Raw genomic sequence first — 14,819 nt, 5'->3', positions numbered from 1 at the left:
CAATCCGCGACGTGTGAATCAATGAGCTGGTGTCGAACACCCGCAGAATCATCCGATCGGATGCCAATGATGAAAACCTCACGTCGAACACGAAGAACTTGCCATTGAGGCATGCAGGCTCTAAGGCACCTGAAGGGAGTCTCTAGGCCACCTTCCTAGATAATGAGCTGGAGTCGACAGGAAGTAACCTTGATCGAAGGTGGGCCATAATGTTTCCCACATCATCGACACAAGACAGAGAAGGATAAAGTATTTTGTGCGAGACATCAGAGGGAGGTGGTAAGCTTGCAGAGGCCAACTTCTCTTGAACATATCGGCGGCACAACAACGGATTCGGCAGTATCTGACATCAAATGAGCAGAGGTCATGCTGACAAGGCAATGAGCAGATGAGAGGTCAAATAGGATAACCCAAACCCACGGAGGCTAGTGTAAAATAAGATGAGAAATCCTCACCCAGACACGAATGCAGACGAGTGCCATGTTCAAGAGTGACAAACTGCCGACACGACCATTATTATAGTTTTATTTTCCCCACCATTTCTGACAGGTACCTCGGTTATTTTTGGATGACAAGCTTGACGGGGATAGCATAGGCTTGGAAAGCGTCATTTTGACGATGTCCGATGTCATTGAGTTTTAACGAGCCTGACAAAGGAAGAACTAGGCGTCTTTTCTTGTTTAGAGAGTCTGAAAAGACAGCAGAAAAGGAGACTCCAGGGGGTCCTTTTTCGTAAAGTTGTGTCTCTCGAGCCCGGAAAAGTATAAAACAATGCCCGAAAGAACTGCCCGACCAGTATGATCGAGGAGTACTTTTTGTGAATAGTAACTTCGACCCGAAAAAGTAAAAAAGCGGTCGGAAGTACGTCGTTTTAGAGCCAATAACGAGTGCGAAACGACAAACACCCGGCAATATTTTTAAGTTAAACGGTCGAAAAAAGAGCTTTAAAAATGACCGCCTCTCGTTCCTTTTAACGAGCCGAAGGGAAGCTTGGCTATCTTTTCTTGTTTTATGTCGGAAAAGAGCTTAAAGACGACAGTTTTTTGGGACCAAGTGTATATAGAATCGTTATGACCACGCCGGTTAACAGAACCCGCACAAGAACACCACCCGCATAAACCTGTTCGACATGTTAAAAACATAGTAGAACATGCATAAAAGCATAATATAGCGACATTAGTGCTAAATCCATGGAAAAAATATGACAAAAACCCACATTGATAAGAAATTATAGCTAATTATGAATTTTTTACCATAAATAGGGGGGTAAAAGTCATTTTTTACCATTGTTACCATTTTGAGTTGTGAAGAACATTGTGGAGCTGCAAGGTTTACAGAGCGATTTCCAGCCCGTGCGGACACCATTCATCCGGCAACTTGTTCCAGGTAGGTTCTCCTCTCCCTGCGCTTTAATTTGAGTCCTTTTTGCAGCATTTCCATGGTGGGATTTGGCCGTTTGGGAAAATTCTTTGAGCGTTGATGCGCTCTCGGTCAACGCGGATTTCCCGCTCGGGGCCGCGCTGATCGATTTAGATTTACACACACCACCTCTCGGGTTAGCGTGGAAAACACGTGTTCTTCCGTGCTGACCCAAGGAAAAAACAACGGGGCGCCATGATCAGCGGGACTGTTTTAAAAACAGCCTCGCTGACGCCGTAAAATTTTGTTTTTAAGAGAATGAACGTACAAACTCCAACGGTTAGCACTCTAATATTTTTTCATGGTCTTGCAGGGCAAAATGTCTTTTGTTTGGCAAGAGAGAGCTCACGATGATGAGGATATAGCCGCTTATGCCATTGCCGAATGCTGAAATGCAATGCGGGCATGCGGTTTCTTAAAATTCTTCCTCACTCCGCGCCTGAGGGCGCAACCTGATCTTCTCGAGCTCTTAATCAGAGCTTGGAATCCAGTTGACGGAAAATTCACAATCCGTGGCCGGGACATTGAGTTTGATTCCACGGATATCTATTTTTTGACTGGATTGTCACGCCGGGGCCAGATGCCCATTCTGGAGGGGCAACGGCCCAGCGGTGAGACCCTTGACCAGCTCATGGCCCGAGTGTGCCCACGGGCTGTTAAAACACGGAGTGGGAAGGTGGGTATCCCGACGGTGGACGACATGGTTCTTCGCACCATACTCTTTATGGTGACACGGGCAGCGGGCTCTTTGGCCAATCATGAGGCCTCAAAGACCCATCTACTACTGGCTCTTGAGTGCTTACAACCCACCATTTTCAACTGGGTAGCAGCAGTGACGACCAGCATGAAGAGGCAATTGAGCAACTGTCGACGCGGAGTGTCGAAGCAGTTTGCTTACGGGTCGCTCTTACTTCCGCTCATGCTGGAGCGCGTGCCAGCCCTACAGCTGCAGACCATGGCCGTGGATCCACCTAGAGGTCCCCGGGAGACTAGGGCTAGTCGATGGGGCCGTGTCATGCCGCGCGGAGGTGGCGGCCGCCCAGTGGCTTGGGGGGTGTATTTTCGAGAGTGGCTGGATCGGCAGGTCATTTTTGTAGAGGACTGGCCATATGCCGGTATGGACTTCCGCGGCGATCCCGACATGCCACTGCCCGCGGGAGAACATTGGGATGATGGAGGTATGACACTTGATCTCTTTTTAATATTTTTTAATGTTTTTGATTTTTTATGTACATGTCTTAATAAATGTCATGGTGTGCAGATGTGGGACCCGTGAGACCCATTGGTCTAGCCCCAGATGCACGGAGAGAGGGGCAAGGAGCTGGAGCCCTGGCCCTAGTCCCTCCAGGAGTTGACACGACGGAGACTATAGCTCGCAACCTCGAGGGTTTACTGGTGGGGGTACCAGATTACCAGGGGGTCGAGGAGGTCCCCATAGCTCACCAGATCCACACAGTGGGGGTGGAACCCAGGATGCACCGCCTTTTGAGGCGGGTGGCACGGGCAGCTGTATGCTATAGAGAGCATAACCCAGCTCAGTAGTCATCTAGGTCTTTTTCCACTGATGTTTTTGAGAGACATATGTCTCGGATGTACCGAGGACACCGGCTTTACTTCAGACATATACACTTATTTTTTAGCGCCTTAGTGCGCCACACGATATATATATATATATATATATACCGATTTTGGATGGATCTTTTACATATGATGATGTTTTATATGCTATGCAAATTTCTAATACAAATGTGATCTAATTGTATCAGTTGCACAACATGGGATCCACATATTTTCATTTTTTATGCAAGCTTAAAAGCACGGGTTGAGCCGTGGGTTGGCCCTGCTGTACGTAGGGTTGCCCCCCTTGCCCAGAAGGATGAGCAGACTGAACAGTGGGTTGGCCCTGCTGCACGTAGGGTTGCCCCCCCTGTCCAGAAGGATACCCCTGTTGGACTGCTGGTTGACCTTCAGGAATATAATTTTGCCCAGCTTGTCTAGCGGGATAACCCTGCTGGAAACCAGGTTGGCCTTGTTGGATATAAGGCTGTCCTGGCTGACCAGACGGATAACCTTGCTGGGAACCAGGTTGCCCTGGATAACCGGAAGGTGGACTCTGATAGGAAAAATATGGACCACCAATGGCCGAAGGTTGTCCCGGGTAGGGTTGTCTTTGTGGGCCCCCAGATTGTCCTGGGTAAGGCTGGCCATAAAGTGGTTGCCCTTGGGGGGCTTGCACATAAGGTGGCTGGCCTAGAGTAGGTGGTCCTTGAGGCTGTCCAGGAATTTCCTGGCCCCCGTGAAAAGAATGAGTACCGGGATCATAAGTAATGTTTAAAGGTACCGAGACTTCAACGAAAGGTTGAAGAGGCGCGGATTGAGCGAACTGGAGGTACTGACCGGTAGAATCATAATAAAAGAGTGGACCTTGGTAATTTGGATTCACAATGGGTTTCCCATGGGCATCATATGGCCCCCCTCCTGGGACAGGACCAGAAGAGGGCTGAGCACTTTGTGCAGGATCGATGACTCCAGATGAAAGCCCTGGTTGGCCATTACTCACTTGACTGTGAGAGGGACCAGCCCCAGGGTTTGTAGATGAAGATGCTGTCACAGCACTGACGACCGGAGTTGAGTATGCTACAAAAACAGTTGGATTCGTGGGAACTGTGGTAACAGGTGTATTAGGGGGTTGCGAAAGAAAGGGTTCCGTGGTGGCAATGAGACTAGGATCCCATATAGTCGTAGAAGGCATTCTGGAAGCTATTCTATCCCCCATCGACTGATACCGTGGAGGGAGTGGAGAAGTAGCTGGAATGGGAGATTCAACATTTGACACCACGGGTGTCTCACCTGCGCTGGGAGATGTCTCGTCCATGTGGGAAGTGGACATTGGAGACGACATACCGGGAGGGGTAACAGGAATATCGTCCTCGTCAGGCTCCCAGATAGGGTTCCAATCTTCTTCGTAATCCTCGTCGCCCGGGGCACGTACGTTGATAGGCTAGATACTCGGGATAACAGGAAGAGTATCGCTTACAACTGGTACCTCAGGAGCAATAGAAGATGGAGAACCTTGATCACTTGGACCAGGAGTTGACGGGTCAGCCAGGATGACAAACCCCACACAAAACCCTAAAGGAAACTAACGATAAAGACCCTACTCAAACTAACGCACACAAAATCTAACCAGGTAATGTTATCGTGGCCAAATAAATTTTTAAGACACAGGAACTGAACTTGACCTTTTCATGTTTCAAGAGTCGAGAAAAGGACGAAAATATGACTCTAGTCTCCTTCGAATGTTTAATGAGCACGAAGTGACAAGAAGCTCACTGGCACCTTTTCATTTAGGGAGTTCGAAAAGGATCAAAAGTGACTGCTCTGGAGATTCTAGGCAAAAGGTTTACCAAGAAACCCGTAAAACTGCTTATACACCTTGGCAATCGTATGAGAACCAAGGACTTTCCGTACTACAATCGATCTTCCCGAATGCTGTGTTCGGTGCGTTACGGTTCGCAGGGAGGCAGACTTGGATTCCTATGGATCAAGGATAAAAGCCTAGTGGGGTCTCCCTATATACACGATGGTGCGTGGGAGCACAGTCCGTGTTAGACCACTATCGAGTCACAGAAGGAGGAATCACCCAACCGTAATGTGAAACAATAGTGACTATGTTTAAAGACGTCGGAACACGTCTCTAACCTAGACCTGTAGATGTTTGTGTTAAGTTCCGATGCGTTTTTAGGTTTATTCAGTTTATTTTATGGTTGATCTTGAATTAAGTTTCGGTTTCAGGCCTTATTGTGTGATCTCTCACAATTACCTAGATGAAAACTACATGCCAAAGAATACCATTTCGTTCGATGAATTCTAACTATGAGAAGGTTAAGAGTTTTCAATCAAACAAAATGAACTCAAACAATCTAATGCAGCTAATGACAAATAAATAAAATTTTTCTTTTGAGAACACAAATCAATGAAATGCTCTTCTTTTCATTAACTATTGAATGCAAAAGATTTTAGATTTATTTCTTTTTCAATGGCACAATGCACTTAAAAATGAATTTTGAGAGACAGCAACACCGAGTAAAGAGAAATGAAATCACTCAATGAAAGATACAACAAGCGTGAAAAGAGTTGATTGAACCCAAGCAACTGTGATCTGTGTCTGGGTAGTGAAACAATCCAAGGACCGGTTCAACGACAATCACCTCAAACAAACAAGCAAAGAAAGCAAAAAGAGGAAGGTTTTCGCAATAGCAAAGACAAGCAGCAATGAATCTTTGTGAACGGGTGATAAAACAAAATCAATCCAGTGAAAACGGGATGATGGCACTAGGTCATGGGACACAAAAACAAGATTCGTTCGACAAGACTTCGCAAGCAAGTGTTTCACAACTCAAACAATAAATATCAAGTCATAAACCAAGTATAAAGAGCAGGAGATAGTCAAACCAACAGGCTCAGGAGGTAAAATTGAAACAAATTCAATTCTATAGGATCAGCGCGGGTAGCCCGCAGCAACAATGCGCTGACCAGAGGTCACGCGTAGCAACAAGGCGCTGTCAGCGCGGAAGGACATGACTTAAGCACGCTGGTTCGATTTGAGAACCGTCGCGACTGTTTTACGTACAAGCACGATGACAACGGGGTCAAAAAGACAGCTATGCACTGTCAGCGCAACTGTTTTGATTTAAACCGTGCTGAGGCTAAAAAAGAGGCAGAATCAAGCCAAAAAACTCCCAAACCAAGGCCAGAACTCTTTAAACAATTAAGACACTTCCCAGATTGAACCAGGAGGTTTAAAAGCAGAGAACTAATCTCCAATTTTGAAAAGAGAGTCACAATCAAACTAAAAAAAAAAAATGACAAAAAGAGACAAAGGCCAGCCTCCCCAGCGGAGTCGCCAAATTGTTGGAGAGGTAAATCCCTTCTACGGATAGAGGTGATCCATACTAGCCCAGAATAGGTCTAGCAACAATCAATCAATGCTACTGTGCAAGTTCCTAATTGCAAATAAAAGATAGGCAAAGAACACCTACTTGGATTCCAACGCTATTGTTTGATGAAGAGATGCCGCTCTCGCTCCTTCGCTCTGGCCGGTCACAATCCTCCATGATCTCCGTGAATAGATACCTACACACACGAAAAGAAAGACAAACACAAGCGTGAAATCTAATAAAAGAAATTATACATCAGTCAGAAAGGATGTAATTCACATTAACTATTACAAAGACAAATGAGAATGGAACCATAACAGTAGTCATCTATTATTAATCAATAACAGAGAAAGGTACAACCAAAGTTCTGACACTGAGTCCTTTTCTAGAGGGTCCAGCCAGCAAGTCTCTTAAGCATTCACCCTTGGAGGTAGATTCTCCCAAAACAAAAGCTCTCTCTCACACAAGCAATACTCACAACCTTCCTTAAGCTTCCTCTAGCAAATCCACACTTGTCACACCAACTACCTATTAGCAGCAGTAGTCTAAGCACTATGAATTCCACACTATCCAAAACTAGCTGCTCATGGTAATGGTGGAGGTTTAAATAGAGAAGGAGTCTCCATGAAAGGTGGGAGACTAAGCTTATCTCAAAGGAAGGTGGTTCCAAATGACGAACAGACATACCATAGAAGGGAGGGCGATACTCACAAGACTAACAACCAGGTCTGGAGTTATCTGGAAGGCTGGCTGTTAGAACAAATTCGCCCAAACTGGATCAGCGCGGGTGTAACACTGAACTGGAGCGCTGACAGTGCATACTAATAACAGAGCAGGCTGTGTCAGCGTGGCTTAATACTTTCAAAGGATGCGCTGGCTCATGAAATTCGACCAGCGTGGAAACCCTGTGTGCTTCCGCACTGGCAGCGCATCAGTTGCACTGTCCGCCACCAGTCAGCGCGGTTATTTTAATAACAGACGCGCTGATGAAATAAACTTTGGCAAAGTGGGTCATTTGGCCAGTTAAGAGAGCATGAACATGGTACATTTGATTCCATGGCACAGTAGGGAGACTGACAAGGAGACAGTGACAATTTACTGTGTAACACCAGTGATAGTCAAAAACAGGCCTATTCATCAGACTGTAATTGATGAGGGAGCCTCAACGTGTATTATGTCGATACAGTGTTGGAGATCGCTTGGTTCTCCTTCACTAAATCAATCCCCGACGATCCTAAAGGCCTTTGATGGCCGTGGGTTTCATCCTTTTGACATTCTACAGGATTTGCCTATAGGGGTTGAAGGAAAAACCGTTAGTCTAGATGTGGAGGTGGTTGATGCCCCTCTAGACTACAACCTTCTCTTGGGTCGAAGTTGGTCTTACGCTATGACAGTGGTCGTTTCATCGGTCTTTCGAGTAATAAAGTTTCCACACAATGGAAAGATCATAACAATAGACTAGTTGGCTTACTTTTCATCCGACCCAGCCTCTTCGGAGAGTATTCAACATGTTGGTAAAACGACTATCCCGTATAAGGATGTTGGAGTAGGATTAGTTAAAGATGCCGGTTTACTGGGAACTTTTCCTTTTCCTCCAATCAATGCATCATCTTCATTTGCAAGCATTCATATGATTACATCAGACACCATTATTTATGATGATCCTTGGATCATTCCTTTTGAATCTGAGATAGACTCATTTGGTAATTCCATGCCTTTGAGTCCATAGGAAATTGCCTATGAAGCCGTGCAGTCGTTTTCCGACCTGTGTTCAACCGAAAATGACTTAATGGATGTGTTCCATGAGGAATCACTTTTCACATCAACCTCGGATTTAACTACATTTTTTGAACTTGTTCACTCTGATGAGAAAATTCATGAAATCCTATGAGTAGATGATTTACCACGGGAAGATCTCCATCACAGATCTTCGTTTTTACCTGAGGATGATCGTTTTGAAAATGATTTCTCATCAATTTTTACAACTGAATATGTCAAGGAACCTCAGAATCCAATGAAACATCCCGATTCAGAGTTAAATTTGGGAAACATCTCTCGAACTATTCCTATTGACATTTCGGTTAAGCCCAGAATTGTTGAGAACATTCATATAGGTGCCTCGTGTACAGATAACGAAATTCAATTATATAAGGCCCTATTTCAAGAATTCTGCGACGTGTTTTCCTGGTCCTATGAGGAAATGCTAGGAATTGATCCCGCGATTGTTGTTCATGAGATCAAGACTTACCCAGATGCTAAACCCATCTGGCAACGTTTGCGTCAGATTCACCCACGAAAAGCTGCTGCAATTAAAGCAGAAGTTGAAAAACTGTTGAAAGCAGGTTTCATTTATCCGATCTCGTTAACGGATTGGGTATCGAATATTGTTCCGGTTAACAAAAAGAAGGGAACAATAAGAATATGCATCGACTATAAGGACATTAATTGAGCCTGTCCAAAGTACAATTACCCAACCCACTATATCGATCAAATCATTGATGATTGTGCCGGAAGCGAAATATTCTCCTTCATGGACGTTTTTCCGGATACAATCAAATCAACATTCTACTTGCCGATCAACCAAAAACGGCTTTCATTTGTCCATGGGGGACATTTTCTTATTGCAAATTACCTTTTGGGCTTAAGAATGCCAGAGCAACTTTTCAAAGGGCGATGTCTTATGCGTTTCATGACATCAAGCACATTGTGCAACCATATCTTGATGATTTTCCTGCTCATTCATTACATCGAGCTGATCACCTCGTCCATTTACGAGCAATATTTATGAGGTGTAGGCATTATCGTATTCGGTTGAACCCACACAAATGTGTCTTCTATATAGAAACGAGTCGATTGCTGGGGTTTGTAGTTTCGAAATCCGACATTCGCGTTGATCCCTCGAAGGTCGAAGCTATCATCAAATTGTCTCCTCCTTCGAGTCTTTGCCAACTCCAAAGTTTGCAAGGGAAAGCAAACTTTTTACGATGATTCATTCCTAACTACGCCGAGGTTACAAAGGGTTTTACCCAGTTGTTGAAGCAAAACACTCAATTCTATTGGAATGAGATAGCTCAGAAATCTTTTGATGCACTCAAACACGCGTTGACCCATGCATCGATGTTGCATCCTCCCAACTACAACGAGGATTACTTCTTGTATCTCGCCGCCTCTCATTCCACCATTGGAATGGTCTTAGTTCAGGAAGATGAATCAAGAACTGAACATGTGATATATTACCTTAGTCAAACGTTAAATCCAACTGAGCTAAAATACTCACATGTGGAGAAATTGGCATTGGCAGCCGTTCAAGCTGTCCAACATTTTCGTCACTACATTTTACTACATAAAAATACAGTCATTTCGGATTGCAACCCTATGATCTACATTTTGACCAAGAAATTGCTAGGGGGCAAGTACTCTAAATGGATCGTTATCCTGCAAGAGTTCGACTTGGAATTTGAGAAATCTAAGTCTAAGAAATCTTTAGTTTTTGCAGAGTTAATGTGTGACTTCCCGCGTGCTGACACAGAAACTGTGGCGGAGGAGCCCATTGCGAACGAATCCTTGTTTCTAATCAACACTTTAGATCTGTGGTATGGGGATATCATCGTTTATCTCCAGACCCAATCCTTTCAGCCAGAAATTTCAAAGTCAGAACGTCGGAAAATTCGACTCCAGTCCCAACAATTTAGAATTATTGGAGATACTCTTTATCGTCATGGGGCGGACTCCGTTTTTCGACGTTGCTTAACTCACGAGGAAGCTGAAAGGGTTATAAATGATTGTCACTCTAGAGCGTGTGGTGGTCATATGTCTGGGTTTGCCACAACCCAAAAGATATTGCGCACTGGCTACTTCTGGCCGTCTTTATTTAAAGATTGAATTACGGCGGTCCGAAAATACCACAACTGCCAGATTTTTTATCGTAAGATGCACGCTCCACCTACTCTTCTCCACCCTATAATTGCCGTTGGTCCTTTTTGCAAATGGGGTATTGATTTTAATACATGTAACCCTCACTCGTCCAGGGGGCATGCGTATATCATCCTTGCGGTAGATTATTTTACTAAGTGGGCTGAGGCGATGCCTACATTCAAGGCAAATGGCAAGACAGCTACAATTTTCGTGTTCAATCATATAATTGCTAGGTTTGGTGTCCCACAAGCAATAATCACTGATCATGGGCGTCATTTTCGAAATGTTATGATGACCGAACTTACAGGCCAGCTTGGTTTACGTCATGATAGTTCAACCCCTTATTATCAACAAGCAAATGGTCTGGTTGAGTCCATCAACAAAGTTTTAGTTATCATGATCCGACGAATCATTGGGATTCATCGATCGAATTGGCACAACATGCTATTTTCAGTGCTTTCGGCGTACCGAACTTCAGTAAAAACATCAACAGGGTTCACTCCTTTCCAACTAGTCTATGGTTTGGAAGCCGTATTACCCATTGAATGCGAAATCCTGTCACTGCAAATGGCCATCGAGTTACTTCCAGCCACTTCCGAAGAGGAAAAGCGTTTGTTATACTTGGCTCAATTAGATGAGAATCGACGTGATGCTTCATTGGCAATCGAGACTCACACAAAACGGATGAAAGCTCAGTATGATCGAAATGTGACCCCTCGAAATTTTTCGGAAGGAGATCTAGTCTTAGTTTATGATCAAGCTAATGATAAATTAGGCGCTGGAAAATTTGTTCCTATGTGGCATGGTACCTATGTTGTCAAGCGAAAGCTAGCCAAAGGGGCTTATGAATTGGTAGACTTTGATGGGGACTCTTTGGGTAAACCCAGAAATGGCCTTTACTTGAAGAGGTATTATGCTTAAAAGAATGGGTATGGAGATTTTTTAGTTAGGATAGTTTTTCTTTCTAGCTGGTGTGTTTTAGTTTAAACAGTGTGCTTAACTTAGAGAGTGTTTCTTTCATCATTATTCCTGCTTATATTGGTTTTACTCTTGATATTGCAGATGTCGATGCCTCTCCAAACATACATTGGTTTCGCTGATGGTGCTTGTCGTAATACACGGAACATCTCTTCCGCAGCTTGGGTTATCTATTCACCCTCTGACGATTTAGTATCTATGCATGGGGTAAGCCTCGGTCAAACAACGAACAACATTGCCGAGTATAGTGCAGTGATTGAGTTATTGTCTGAATCTATTTCATTTGGGATTCGGAGTTTGATAGTGAGGTTAGATTCTGAACTCGTTATATTACAGCTTAATAGAGTGTATGCCATTAGAAATCTAGTGTTATTAAGATTATTTTTGAGAGTGCGTCTCTTGGAACATTAGTTTGATTACATTGAATATCAGCATATTCCAAGGTCTTTAAATACATTAGCAGATGCAATTGCTTCTCGAATGTTAAATAGACATTTACAATAATCATACATGTGAATTTAAAATCATTCCATAACATGATTTACAAGATAAGCTGGTAATAGTGATATATATATATATATATATATAGGAGTGTGTCAAAAAATACATCATGTTTGATCATAGGTTTAAAAACACCTTATGATCGGCAAAAATGATAAGTACAAAAAACAAAAATGTCACATGTGCCCACAATAGGCGATCATCCTATCACTGGTGATGATCTCTATAAGAAACCACTGCACAGGCCACCTTGCAAAGGAACCTTCTAAAAGGTCTCGGAACTCCAATCACATAGCACTGAAGTCGACGAGGAATGTCATCTATAGTGGTCTCAGGAATATCTCCTATCAAGTGCTTGAGATGACCCTCCAACTCAGCCAAAACCTCTTCTGATTCATCCTGTGGGGTTGGCGCGGGTGCAACTGGTTGCCTCCTCTCGAAAGGCCAGAGAGCGGCTGGTCGCTGTGGACCCACATCTGCATTTTAAAATTTTTACTATCAGTTTTGAGATGATGGAAAAATAAAAAAAAATTAAAATAGGAAAATGTTGAAAAGGATTTTACCTGACTCGTCCCACTGCTCTCCTAGTGGAAGAACCATGTCCGGGTCACCACGAAAATCTATCCCAGCATAAGGGAAGTCCTGAATGGAAAAGACCTGGCTTTCCAGCCATTGGAAATACTCAGGTTTGAATCGAGCAACCTTTGTCCTCTCATCCGGGTGACGGGCCATGACTACGACCTATCGCATCAGTTTGGGCTCTCGAGGAAGCCTAGCTCCAAGAGTAAGGTGTTGTGGGATTAGCATAGGAACCCTCTCCAGGCCAAAACTCACGACTAAAGCCCCATAACCAAAGGTCTTTAGTCGTCCGTTCTTGGCCCTGGTCAGTTGGCCTTTCACATTGGCCAACACGACATCGCACCAGTTGAAGATGGTGCCTCGAAAGCAATCAACTGCCATACGCATCTGGGATCCGGTGGCAATATGTAATGCGGAAGCTCTGCAAAGTCTGGTGACAGTAAATGCAATCACCATGAGTTCAGGACGGGATATGGTCTTATGTCTATCCCTTTGTCTCTAGCCTGGATGTTGTAGTACTCTAGCCGGAGGCTATCGACAGACTGGCCACCTGGCCTAGTTCCGTGCAGAGTCAAGTCTTCGCCTCTCTTGGGCAAACCAGTCAAGAAATATATGTCCGTCAACTCGATTTCGAGCTGGTGGCCGCCAATGAACAAGCACTGGTCTTGTATGCTCCATCTGTCAACCAGCCACTGTAAGAAATCCACCTGAGCCCTCATGCCAGGAATGGCCCAGAATTTGTACACTCCGCACGCCCTCAAAGCATCAAGTGAAGGATGATGATTCCATGTGGCAGCATCCATGTCCTCATGCTCTCATTCACGCCAATCTAGCATGATTTACTCTCTCCATCAAGTATAAAGATTAATTAAATTGCTAGAAAATATTTTGATTGGTCCATTTTTGAGAATTTTTGGGTTCAAAACCCTTGCGGCGGGGTACGCACCCTCCAGGTTAGACACAGTGTGTGGGACCGTACTTTATCTACATGGAAGGTGCGGACCCCGAGCTTTTTCCCAATGGAGAAAAAGTCAGGGTCCGCAGGTCCGCAATGGTAAACCTGCGGGCCCCCGCGCGCGGGTTTTCGCCTAAAAACCCTCCCAAAAATGAAATAAAGGACTAAAACAAAAAATTAAACGTTTAAAAATGAAGAGTAGGATGATGTGGATTACCTGGAGAAGGCAGCGCTTGATTCCAACAGTTGGATTTTCCGCAATCTTCACGGGAAGTTTTCTAAGCAAATGCACTATTTTCTCACCCAAACTCAAACGGTAAAAATTAATTGACAAAGGCCCTTTTTATAAGTTTTTTGAGTAAATAAATCACAAATTTGTTTATGTTTCACATTAAAAAGGTATTTTGCGACGTTTTTATCCATTTCAAATAGGTATGAGTAATGTTTGTGTTCTTGTGCAGAATAAAGGATTATTCAGGTGAAATCTATCATTTTCAATAGAAAAACATGTAGAGTCATCTTTAAGCTCTTTTCTGACTCCTAAAACATGAAAAGATTGCCAAGTGTTTCCTTTAAACTCGCTAAAACAGAATTAAAAGACGGTCCACTTACAGCTCTTTTCCGTCTGTAAAAACATGAAAAGATTGCCGGATTTTTGTCGTTTCAAGTTCGATATTGGTTATAAAACGACGTGTCATTGATCGCTTTTTTACTTTTCAGGTCAAAGGCACTAATGACGAAAAGTACTCCTTGGTCATAAAAGATCAAGCAGTTCTCTCAAGTATTATTTTATACTTTTTCAGGCTTGGGAGACACAAATTTACGAAAAAGGTCAACCCTAAAGTCTTCTTAAGTTTTTTCAGACTCTCTAAAATTGAAAAACGCTGAGTTTCTCCTATACTAGACTCGTTAAAATTTCACAGTAAAGGACCTGTTCAATTACAAACAGGAACGAACCACTCCTTCTTAGGGTTCGAATTTAAACTAAGTTGAACTCATCCGAAGGATGAGCTTATAATCAAGCAAATGTTATCCTCCTCAAGCTTGTCAAAATAAAGAGGTACTTGCCAGAAATGGTGGGGGAAAAGAGACAAAAATGAGTCTGTTTGTCATACTTTGTAACCACTCTTGAACACGACACTTTTGTTCACCTGGGTTGAGAAATCCTTTGCCTAACAGTTGATCAGACCACATTGAAAGTCTTCAGCCGGTTTCTGGGTATTAACTTTTGGTCAATTGTCACCAAACCATCTGTCGTATCGTTATGTGTTCAAGAGGTCACTTCCAATAAGCCATTCATCTGCAAAATATCTGTCATCCATCTTTACCATCCCTGAGTCAGTTCTTGCAACTAAATTTCTTCAACTTGATCTATGATTTCGTGTTGTGGGCTTGCCTACGACAGACCGCTTTCTATCGACATCAGCTCATTATCTACAAAGATGATCTAGGAATCGTTAGTACCTTGAGATCTGCATGCATCAATGGCAGGTTTCTCGCCTTTGACGACAATTTACATCATTGACTTTCGA

This window comes from Pinus tabuliformis, chromosome 3_1 (assembly GCF_031772625.1).
Source record: "Pinus tabuliformis cultivar Carrire ecotype Pingquan chromosome 3_1, CPIR1, whole genome shotgun sequence".
Lineage (NCBI taxonomy): Eukaryota > Viridiplantae > Streptophyta > Pinopsida > Pinales > Pinaceae > Pinus > Pinus tabuliformis.
This window is presented reverse-complemented; position numbering follows the sequence as displayed.